Below are 12153 nucleotides of genomic sequence, written 5' to 3'. Positions count from 1 at the left end.
CAATGAGAAATACACTCCGCCAGTCACTAGTACTTTAACATGTGTGACAAAATGAGAAATACACCTCGCTAGTCACTAGTACTTTAACATGTGTGACAAAATGAGAAATACACTCCGCTAGTCACTAGTACTTTGGCATGTAATACACAATGAGAAATACACTCCGCTAGTCACTAGTACTTTAACATGTATGACACAATGAGGAATAGACTCCGCTAGTCACTAGTACTTTAACATGTGTGACAAAATGAGAAATACACCTCGCTAGTCACTAGTACTTTAACATGTGTGACAAAATGAGAAATACACTCCGCTAGTCACAAGTACTTTGGCATGTAATACACAATGAGAAATACACTCCGCTAGTCACTAGTACTTTAGCATGTATGACACAATGAGAAATACACTCCGCCAGTCACTAGTACTTTAACATGTGTGACAAAATGAGAAATACACCTCGCTAGTCACTAGTACTTTAACATGTGTGACAAAATGAGAAATACACTCCGCTAGTCACTAGTACTTTGGCATGTAATACACAATGAGAAATACACTCCACTAGTCACTAGTACTTTGGCATGTATTACACAATGAGGAATACACTCCGCTAGTCACTAGTACTTTAACATGTATGACACAATAAGGAATACACTCCGCTAGTCACTAGTATTTTAACATGTATGACACAATGAGGAATAGACTCCGCTAGTCACTAGTACTTTAACATGTATGACACAATAAGGAATACACTCCGCTAGTCACTAGTACTTTAACATGTGTGACAAAATAAGAAATACACTCCGCTAGTCACTAGTACTTTAACATGTGTGACAAAATGAGGAATACACTCCGCTAGTCACTAGTACTTTGGCATGTATGACACAATAAGGAATAGACTCCGCTAGTCACTAGTACTTTAACATGTGTGACAAAATGAGGAATACACTGCGCCAGCCACTAGTACTTTGGCATGTATTACACAATGAGGAATACACTCCGCCAGTCACTAGTACTTTGGCATGTATTACACAATGAGGAATACACTCCGCTAGTCACTAGTACTTTGGCATGTAATACACAATGAGGAATACACTCCGCTAGTCACTAGTACTTTGGCATGTCTTACACAATGAAGAATACACTCCGCTAGTCACTAAAATACTTTGGCATGTAATACACAATGAGGAATACACTCCGCTAGTCACTAGTACTTTGGCATATGTGACACAATGAGGAATACACTCCGCTAGTCACTAGTACTTTGGCATGTATTACACAATGAGGAATACACTCCGCTAGTCACTAATACTTTGGCATGCAATACACAATGAGGAATACACTACGCCAATCACTAGTACTTTAACATGTATTACACAACGAGGAATACACTCCTCAAGTCACTCTGCTAGACATCGCAACCACTAGCCTATTGTCATTCAATAGGACATCGCATCCACTAACATATTGTCTATCAATGGGATATCCCAGCCACTAGCCTATTGTCACTCAATGGGATATCGTAACCACTAGCCTAATGTCATTCAATGAGACATCGCAACCACTAGCCTAATGTCACTCACTAGGATACCGCAACCACTAGCTTAATGTCACTCACTGGGACATCGCAACCACAAGCCTATTGTCATTCAATGAGACATCGCAACCACTAGCCTATTGTCACTCAATGGGACATCGTAACCACTAGCCTAATGTCACTCAATGAGACATCGCAAACACTAGCCTATTGTCACTCAATGGGACATCGCAACCACTAGCCTAATGCCACTCAATGGGACATCGCAATCACTAGCCTATTGCCACTCAATGGAACATCGTAACCACTAGCCTAATGTCACTCAATGGGATATCGCAACCACTAGCCTATTGTCACTCACTGAGACATCGCAGCCACTAGCCTAATGTCACTCAATGGGATATCGCAACCACTAGCCTAATGTCACTCAATGGGGTATCGCAACCACTAGCCTAATGTCACTCACTGGGACATCGCAACCACTAGCCTAATGTCACTCAATGGGATATCGCAACCACTAGCCTAATGTCACTCAATGGGGTATTGCAACCACTAGCCTATTGTCACTCAATGGGACATCGCAGCCACTAGCCTAATGTCACTCAATGAGACATTGCAACCACTAGCCTATTGTCACTCAATGGGAAATCGCAGCCACTAGCCTATTGTCACTCAATGAGATATCGCTGCCACTAGCCTATTGTCACTCAATGGAACATCGCAACCACTAGCCTAATGTCACACAATGGGATATCGCAACCACTAGCCTAATGTCACTAAATGGGACATCGCAACCACTAGCCTAATGTCACTCAATGAGACATCGCAACCACTAGCCTATTGTCACTCAATGGGATATCGTAACCACTAGCCTAATGTCACTAAATGGGACTTCGCAACCACTAGCCAAATGTCACTCAATGAGACATCGCAACCACTAGCCTAATGTCACTCATGGGGATATCGCAACCACTAGCCTAATGTCACTCATTGGGACATCGCAACCACTAGCCTAATGTCACTCAATGAGACATCGCAACCACTAGCCTAATTTCACTCAATGAGACATCGCAACCACTAGCCTAATGTCACTCAATGTGAAATCGCAACCACTAGCCTATTGTCACTCACTGGGACATCGCAGCCACTAGCCTATTGTCACTCAATGGGACATCGTAGCCACTAGCCTAATGTCACTCACTGGGACATCGCAACCACTAGCCTATTGTCACTCAATGAGACATCGCAACCACTAGCCTATTGTCACTCAATGGGATACTGCAACCACTAGCCTAAAGTCACTCACTGGGACATCGCAACCACTAGCCTATTGTCACACAATGGGACATCGCAACCACTAGCCTAATGTCACTCAATGGGACATCGCAACCACTAGCCTATTGTCACTCAATGGTATATCGCAACCACTAGCCTAATGTCACTCACTGGGACATCGCAGCCACTAGCCTATTGCCACTCAATGAGACATCGCAACCACTAGCCGAATGTCACTCAATGAGACATCGCAACCACAAGCCTAATGTCACTCAATGGGACATCGCAACCACTAGCCCAATGTCACTCAATGAGACATCGCAACCACAAGCCTAATGTCACTCAATGGGACATCGCAACTACTAGCCTAATGTCACTCAATGAGACATCGCAACCACAAGCCTAATGTCACTCAATGGGACATCGCAACCACTAGCCTAATGTCACTCAATGTGAAATCGCAACCACTAGCCTATTGTCACTCACTGGGACATCGCAGCCACTAGCCTAATGTCACTCACTGGGATCTCGCAACCACTAGCCTATTGTCACTCAATGAGACATCGTAGCCGCTAGCCTAATGTCACTCACTGGGACATCGCAGCCACTAGCCTATTGTCACTCAATGGTATATCGCAACCACTAGCCTAATGTCACTCACTGGGACATCGCAGCCACTAGCCTATTGTCACTCAATGAGACATCGCAACCACTAGCCTAATGTCACTCATTGGGACATCGCAACCACCAGTCTAATTTCACTCAATGAGACATCGCAACCACTAGCCTAATGTCACTCACTGGGACATCGCAGCCACTAGCCTATTGTCACTCAATGGGATATCGCAACCACTAGCCTAATGTCACTCAATGGGATATCGCAACCACTAGCCTATTTTCACTCAATGAGACATCGCAAACACTAGCCTAATGTCACTCAATTGGATATCGCAACCACTAGCCTAATGTCACTCAATGGGATATCGCAACCACTAGCCTAATGTCACTCAATGGGATATCGCAACCACTAGCCTAATGTCACTCAATGAGACATCGCAGCCACTAGCCTAATGTCACTCAATGAGACATCGCAACCACTAGCCTAATGTCACTCACTGGGACATCGCAACCACTAGCCTAATGTCACTCAATTGGGACATCGCAACCACTAGCCTAATGTCACTCAATGGGATATCGCAACCACTAGCCTAATGTCACTCAATGGGATATCGCAACCACTAGCCTATTGTCACTCAATGAGACATCGCAACCACTAGCCTATTGTCACTCAATGAGACATCGCAACCACTAGCCTATTGTCATTCAATGGGACATCGCAACCACTAGCCTATTGTCACTCAATGGGATATCGTAACCACTAGCCTAATGTCACTAAATGGGACTTCGCAACCACTAGCCAAATGTCACTCAATGAGACATCGCAGCCACTAGCCTATTGCCACTCAATGAGACATCGCAACCACTAGCCGAATGTCACTCAATGAGACATCGCAACCACAAGCCTAATGTCACTCAATGGGACATCGCAACCACTAGCCCAATGTCACTCAATGAGACATCGCAACCACAAGGCTAATGTCACTCAATGGGACATCGCAACTACTAGCCTAATGTCACTCAATGAGACATCGCAACCACAAGCCTAATGTCACTCAATGGGACATCGCAACCACTAGCCTAATGTCACTCAATGTGAAATCGCAACCACTAGCCTATTGTCACTCACTGGGACATCGCAGCCACTAGCCTAATGTCACTCACTGGGATCTCGCAACCACTAGCCTATTGTCACTCAATGAGACATCGTAGCCGCTAGCCTAATGTCACTCACTGGGACATCGCAGCCACTAGCCTATTGTCACTCAATGGTATATCGCAACCACTAGCCTAATGTCACTCACTGGGACATCGCAGCCACTAGCCTATTGTCACTCAATGAGACATCGCAACCACTAGCCTAATGTCACTCATTGGGACATCGCAACCACCAGTCTAATTTCACTCAATGAGACATCGCAACCACTAGCCTAATGTCACTCACTGGGACATCGCAGCCACTAGCCTATTGTCACTCAATGGGATATCGCAACCACTAGCCTAATGTCACTCAATGGGATATCGCAACCACTAGCCTATTTTCACTCAATGAGACATCGCAAACACTAGCCTAATGTCACTCAATGGGATATCGCAACCACTAGCCTAATGTCACTCAATGGGATATCGCAACCACTAGCCTAATGTCACTCAATGGGATATCGCAACCACTAGCCTAATGTCACTCAATGAGACATCGCAGCCACTAGCCTAATGTCACTCAATGAGACATCGCAACCACTAGCCTAATGTCACTCACTGGGACATCGCAACCACTAGCCTTATGTCACTCAATTGGGACATCGCAACGACTAGCCTAATGTCACTCAATGGGATATCGCAACCACTAGCCTAATGTCACTCAATGGGATATCGCAACCACTAGCCTATTGTCACTCAATGAGACATCGCAACCACTAGCCTATTGTCACTCAATGAGACATCGCAACCACTAGCCTATTGTCATTCAATGGGACATCGCAACCACTAGCCTATTGTCACTCAATGAGACATCGCAACCACTAGCCTATTGTCACTCAATGAGACATCGCAACCACTAGCCTATTGTCATTCAATGGGATATCGCATCCACTAGCCTATTGTCACTCAATGGGACATCGCAACCACTAGCCCAATGCCACTCAATGGGACATCATAACCACTAGCCTAATGCCACTCATTGGGACATCGCAACCACTAGCCTAATGTCACTCAATGGGACATCGCAACCATTAGCCTATTGCCAATCAATGCGATATCGCATCTGGATTATTGTTGGTTCAGCGTTTTCGTTCTCTAAAGTTAGCCTATGCAACCACAGAAATAAAGATCTAGCCTATTGTCACTTTAGAAAAAATATTGATATGTTAGTATGGGAACCTGTCATAACGCATAATGTGTTTTAGTGTATGTGATTTGATTGCAATGTGTATGGGTGTTCATAATTAAATCATCCAATTCAAGGTAAAGAACACTAAGAAAAACGAAACAATGTTTCACTTTGTTAGCTTTTGATACATTGTTATAAATATGAATTACCGACCTGACACTTGATAGGCATATGGGTTTTTGTCAAAATAACCGTCGTCCTTGTTTGTTCCAATTTGTGAATTTCCTACAAATTGTGTAATTTTTTTTAGTGATGCACCTAAATTTTACATTGTCAATCTTACTCCTAACGTTATAGTCACGCCGTCGTTTATTCATGTCCTAAGTTCAAGCTACCAGTGCAGTGATTGGCTCTTCACTCAGTAATTCAGCTGTTTAGGTTTATTGTTCAGTTCTTTTGTTTAAATCTAATTTGCATATGTTGGCCCCTGACCCCTGCCTGCCTTCAACCATGTGGCAGCTCAGTACGGTTCCAGTCTTCTTGAAGTGATGACGTGTCTTGAGTTGTTTGAGCCAAGATTAGGTACGGCACAGTGGTGGTTCGCTTTACTTGTCCCGAAAGACGTCACTATTCAAGGTAAGCAGAATTAGTGTTTTAATTTGTAGTATTCTCGTAATTGTGTAATAATTTATTCCTTTGTGCACTAGACATTGAGCAAGTGCCTTTTGTATGTTTTCTTTATAGACCACATGGTATGGAGTAAAGTACGGAACAAGATATAGGTGTCAACAGTTCCTTTGAAATATTCATTCGAAATTCAATTCAATTTGTGTAACTTCTTTATTTGCTAATTGTTACTGTTTTTGAATTTCTATTTAGAACCGTGTCCCATGTCTCTGTGTATTGTAACTCATGTATATAGAATATATGGAAGTCACGTGTTATTTGATAGTGTTTTTATACTCGTAAGCCTCCGTGGGGTTTTGGATTCTACACATGTACTTCACGTCACGGGGCGAAACAAGTTAGATGTATACATATAGTACGAATTAGCAATTTCATCGGATCCCTAGAGTGTCTTGTTGAAACATGCATTTGGTTTTATGCACGATTGGACAACAATTTCATCGTGATACCTTCCATGTCAAAGTATATATATGAACTGTGCAACTGATGTCTTGTCGCTTTAATCTCCCAACTATACTGTAAATCTGTTTTACAATGTTTTAATATATGACACATTTTTGTCTCCACTGTGAGTGTTTTATAATTAAACACATTGTTTTTTCTCAAAATTGCGAATGAGTTATTTTGCAACAGTGCTGACAAATAACCTAAAACTGTTTTTGGGTAAAACATTTAAAGTTTTTATAAGCTTTATAAGCTTTATAAAGATTATAATTAAAAATGTATAGGATGAAAACGTTGTGGATGCTTTTGCATATAATACAATATTTAAAGTGTTTCCACAAAAACACGTATTGAAAAGTGCTTATGCTAGCAACAACACCGTTATGTGCTTTTACTAGACAGACGTTTTGAAAAATGTTTCCACCAGGAACTTGTACTGAAAAATGCTTATAGTAACAATACTGTTAAAAGTGCTTTAACATTTACAAATGTGTTTCCACTGATAACATGAAAATCATTAATTATCGTTTTGGACAGTGTTAATGAGAAAAATATATCAAATGATGCATTTCACGATCAGCTACACAGTAATCGTATATTAATTAAGTAAATATTTATATATTTACGTTTGTGTATAACTTTTGAAAAAAAATTACATATTTAGTTTTAAAGACTAATAACAATCGCATGAAGAAGTGTGTTTTGAAACTAAGTCCAGCTAAATAGTTGTGTTTACTGAAATTCAAAACTTTCGTGAAACTGTAGACACAATACCTAATAATTGTGAACATTGACACTGTAAAGAGTAATGAACTGAAACAGACATATTTAAAATATTGCTTCGTTCATATGAACATGTTCAATCTCTTCCCCTGTCGTGTTTCGAATGAAGACTCGCATCAATTTTCTGGGGGGGAAAAGTGGGAGAATTAAAAATATATACAATACACTCTATTTCTTTCACTTTTTTTAATAAACGATTCGATTGCTTATTTTCCCCACTTTTAAAATCACCCTCTACAACGGGTAGTGAGGTAGTGAGCTTTTCTGACAAAACATCTCGTCCGCTCCGAAACTTTTCTCTTAAATCTGACAAATAAATATTATCAAAATTTAATGAGTAATGTTTAATTAATAATTATGATAATTTTTTCGAACAATGCGATATTTGATTCAGAAATCTGTGATATTATTGTATATAAAGTAATATAGAAAATGAAAATATGAACACACCGCCATTAATTGATAAATTCTGCCCAGTGTATCTATAATTGTATTTGGTAGCTCAGATCATGTCTCTGAGGAATGTCGGTAAGCAATTTATTTAGTATGGAATTCTCTGGTCCTGTAAATGCATGAACTTGAGTTAAATCAGTTATCGTACAAACCCGTACATAATGAAATGATGGAGGCCGCCGCAAACAACAATGCACTACACAGATGCCGACGCTGGCTTTATCAATTATACTTTCCACACGTTTCGTAATGGAGTAACAATATCACCATACCATCAAGTTTATTTAGGATAACTTCCGGTTCCATTCTTTCCTCAGAAAATCTAGAAGGCATTCTGTCTAATTTGTTGTTGTTTCTTTAGCGAATATACCACCTGTTCACGTGCTGAACGAGCGTGCACGCGACACCATTTACTTGAACAAGCAACATATAATAGTGTTCATCGTGAACACCGAGTTTACAAAAGGAAGTAGCAACCTATTAGTTTTTATATTGTTTTTATGACATTTCTAAATAACAGTGAAATAGCTATGTATAATTAGAGACTTAGGGGGTCTAGTTTTGATTATAAGCAAATACGCACAGGTGTGTAGTAATCACCATAATAGATGGAATTCAACACTGAGGTCAATACAATAATAGCTTTAAAGAAAAAGAATATTGCTTAGATCACAGGGAATTAACCTCTGTCTAGTGTTAGGTCATGAGTTACTGAACTTATGGTATGCATACGAGCAAAATACACGAGTATATAAAAATCTGTATTATTGAAAATACTATAATCAATATATTTATCTCAAAATGCAGTTTATCACAGTATACATAATGACGTGTGTGCTCGTCTAGCTAGGTCAATGGTATATAAACCATTACTTATGAGTCCCCAGTTCGAGCCCCAGACTATAGTTTAATTTCTTTTTACTTAATTTTGTAAGTAATGCTGGCATAAAGTTGGTTTAAATAATTCATACATCATGTCCTACCAATAAACACTTTAATGACACTTTCATGACCAAGTAAAACACCTCGTAAAAAGTGTATTTTTGTGTGTTCACAATGTGCTTAATTTTAATTTCAACGAAAAACAAGTTACAGTGTACATACCCAACGACGTACATCAACTACGAGGATAGCGAGTATATGTATAAGTAGCCAGCTCATCCTTCTCGGAAGCGCGACAAAACAATGCGTGCCTTGTATCTGAAAAAAAATCAAAACTAATGATGCTGATTGAGATGCGTTGTGTCTGGCACAATTTCAATATGAATGATATAGTAATTTCGGTACTTTTACAATCATATGTTTGAGCAAGTGGACTTTTCAGTTTCATAGTCACGATTGTTGATTATACGACATTTCTAGAAATGATTCTGTGCGAACAGATATCACAGATAAGCAGATAGCCATGAGCCTGTCGTAAACTAGAACAACGTTTTTATTTGTACATCAATCTGCCGTGTAGAACGAATGGCAATCCGTTGCATTGACATGTTCTGTAAGGGCTTAACACTAATGATGTTGAGAAGCATACCACTCTTTGTTCGACTGCTCATCTAACTAATTAAATAACACATAATTTGACATAATATTTGCAATCATGTAGCCATGGCAATAATAGGTTACATGTAAAACGTGCATTTAAATAAAAATGTCTCGTATAATATATTTCATTAGACAGTACACACAGCCCCGTAGGTCTACATAGGGATCTGTGATGTAAGATATACATACAATTATAGCTGTATATATAACTAGAGGCAGTTCAAATCCATGATTTTATCTTTGTAGTTTAAAGTAGAATCTCCAACGCTTGCATGGAAAGAATAATGTTCAGACAACGGTGTTTTCTCGAACAAATTTGAGAGACCTCGCACTTTGCATGAAAAACGCAAACAGAACTTCCGTCGCAAAAATCGAATGATTTGTTTTTGAACTTAAATTTCCGATTTTAGAGCCCAATGTCAACTATGGCAATCATTTAAAAGAGAATATTGCGTTCTGGTACTTTTACTTCATTAAAATTAACCATCATCAAATCAATCTCGCAGTGAAGGAAAATGTTCTATTGGTATACCCTGGACGTGTGTGTTTATTAAAAATGGTGTATTAACCAAAACACTCGACTATATTATAAGCGGTAAGACTCGCAATAACAACATACCTAAATGATATCCAATAGGAATAACAACATACCTAAATGATATCCAATAGGAATAACAACATACCTAAATGATATCCAATAGAAATAACAACATACCTAAATGATATCTAATAGAAATAACAACATACCTAAATTATATCCAATAGAAATATCATACCTAAATGATATCCAATAGAAATAACATCATACCTAAATGATATCCAATAGAAATAACATCATACCTAAATGATATCCAATAGAAATAACAACATACCTAAATGATATCCAATAGAAATAACATCATACCTAAATGATATCCAATAGAAATAACATCATACCTAAATGATATCCAATAGAAATAACAACATACCTACATGATATCCAATAGAAATAACATACATAAATGACATCCAATGGAAATAACATCATACCTAAATGATATTCAATAGAAATAACATCATACCTAAATGGTATCCAATAGAAATAACATCATACCTAAATGATATCCAAAAGAAATAACATCATACCTAAATGATATCCAAAAGAAATAACATCATGCCTAAATGATATCCAATAGAAATAACAATATACCTAAATGATATCCAATAGAAATAACAACATACATAAATTATATCCAATAGAAATAACAACATACCTAAATGATATCCAATAGAAATAACATCATACCTAAATGATATCCAAAAGAAATAACATCATACCTAAATGATATCCAAAAGAAATAACATCATACCTAAATGATATCCAATAGAAATAACATCATACCTAAATGATATCCAATAGTAATAACATACCTAAATGATATCCAATAGTAATAACAACATACCTAAACGATATCCAATAGAAATAACATCATACCTAAATGATATCCAATAGAAATAACATCATACCTAAATGATATCCAAAAGAAATAACATCATACCTAAATGATATCCAATAGAAATAACATACATAAATTATATCCAATAGAAATAACAACATACCTAAATGATATCCAATAGAAATAACATCATACCTAAATGATATCCAATAGAAATGACAATATACCTAAATGATATCCAATAGAAATAACATCATACCTAAATGATATCCAATAGAAATCACATCATACCTAAATGATATCCAATAGTAATAACAACATACCTAAACGATATCCAATAGAAATAATAATATACCTAAATGATATCCAATGGAAGGTATTTCGCAGTATATTAATATAAACATACTAATTTTGATCAGCACATTTTTTGAGCATTTTTTTGAAAAAAAATCAAGCATTTCTTGAGATTTGATCTTATTTGTTAATTAAAGCTAACAGTATGCAGCTAATCATTATATTATATTTAACATCCGTTTTTATGTAAACCTTTCCCACTAGATACGACATTCAACGTGTACATATTGTTTACCCTTATAACAAAACTCTGAGATTCGTGAACAAGTATTGTTACTTAGGTCATTCTTTTAATCAGGATGTTACTGATAGTGTTGCTATTAAAAATAAATTCTCTCTCCCCGGTCAATTTGTTTAATAAAAATTCTCGTGATGTCAAATGTTCCGTATTTATTGTTTCCATATGTACTGTACTTACCTGTGAACTTTTAGTACCAGGACTGACTTTGATCGCATTACTGTTGCTTACTACAATGTTTTTAGAATTATGTGTTGTATTCCCGTCTTTTTATTATTAGTAATTCGGATACATTTACTAAATTTTACGTGGACAGTTTTGAGGGTAACCGTAGAAAATTCCTAGCTATTTGTTCTCTTATCGTGAAATGCAGAGTAATAAATGAATCAAGTGATACTTTGTATAACTCTTCTATATTTGAGATAGGCGTTCAATGTACAAGTATATAACTTATTATTCG

The 12153-nt window shown here is 37.9% G+C and overlaps 1 long non-coding RNA gene across 1 annotated transcript; it reads left to right on the top strand.

The window, feature by feature from the left end:
* Window positions 1-6245: 6245 nt before the first annotated feature.
* Window positions 6246-7051, top strand: LOC144351338 (uncharacterized). The gene is made up of 2 exons (XR_013420425.2): window positions 6246-6392; window positions 6636-7051. It is a non-coding gene; the product is annotated as an uncharacterized LOC144351338 (long non-coding RNA).
* The last annotated feature ends 5102 nt before the right edge of the window (window positions 7052-12153 follow it).

Source organism: Saccoglossus kowalevskii, chromosome 15 (genome assembly GCF_978046115.1).
Source record: "Saccoglossus kowalevskii chromosome 15, keSacKowa6.1, whole genome shotgun sequence".
NCBI lineage: Eukaryota > Metazoa > Hemichordata > Enteropneusta > Harrimaniidae > Saccoglossus > Saccoglossus kowalevskii.
The sequence above is the reverse complement of the archived record's forward strand: the minus strand, read 5'-3'. Positions and strand labels throughout refer to the sequence as shown.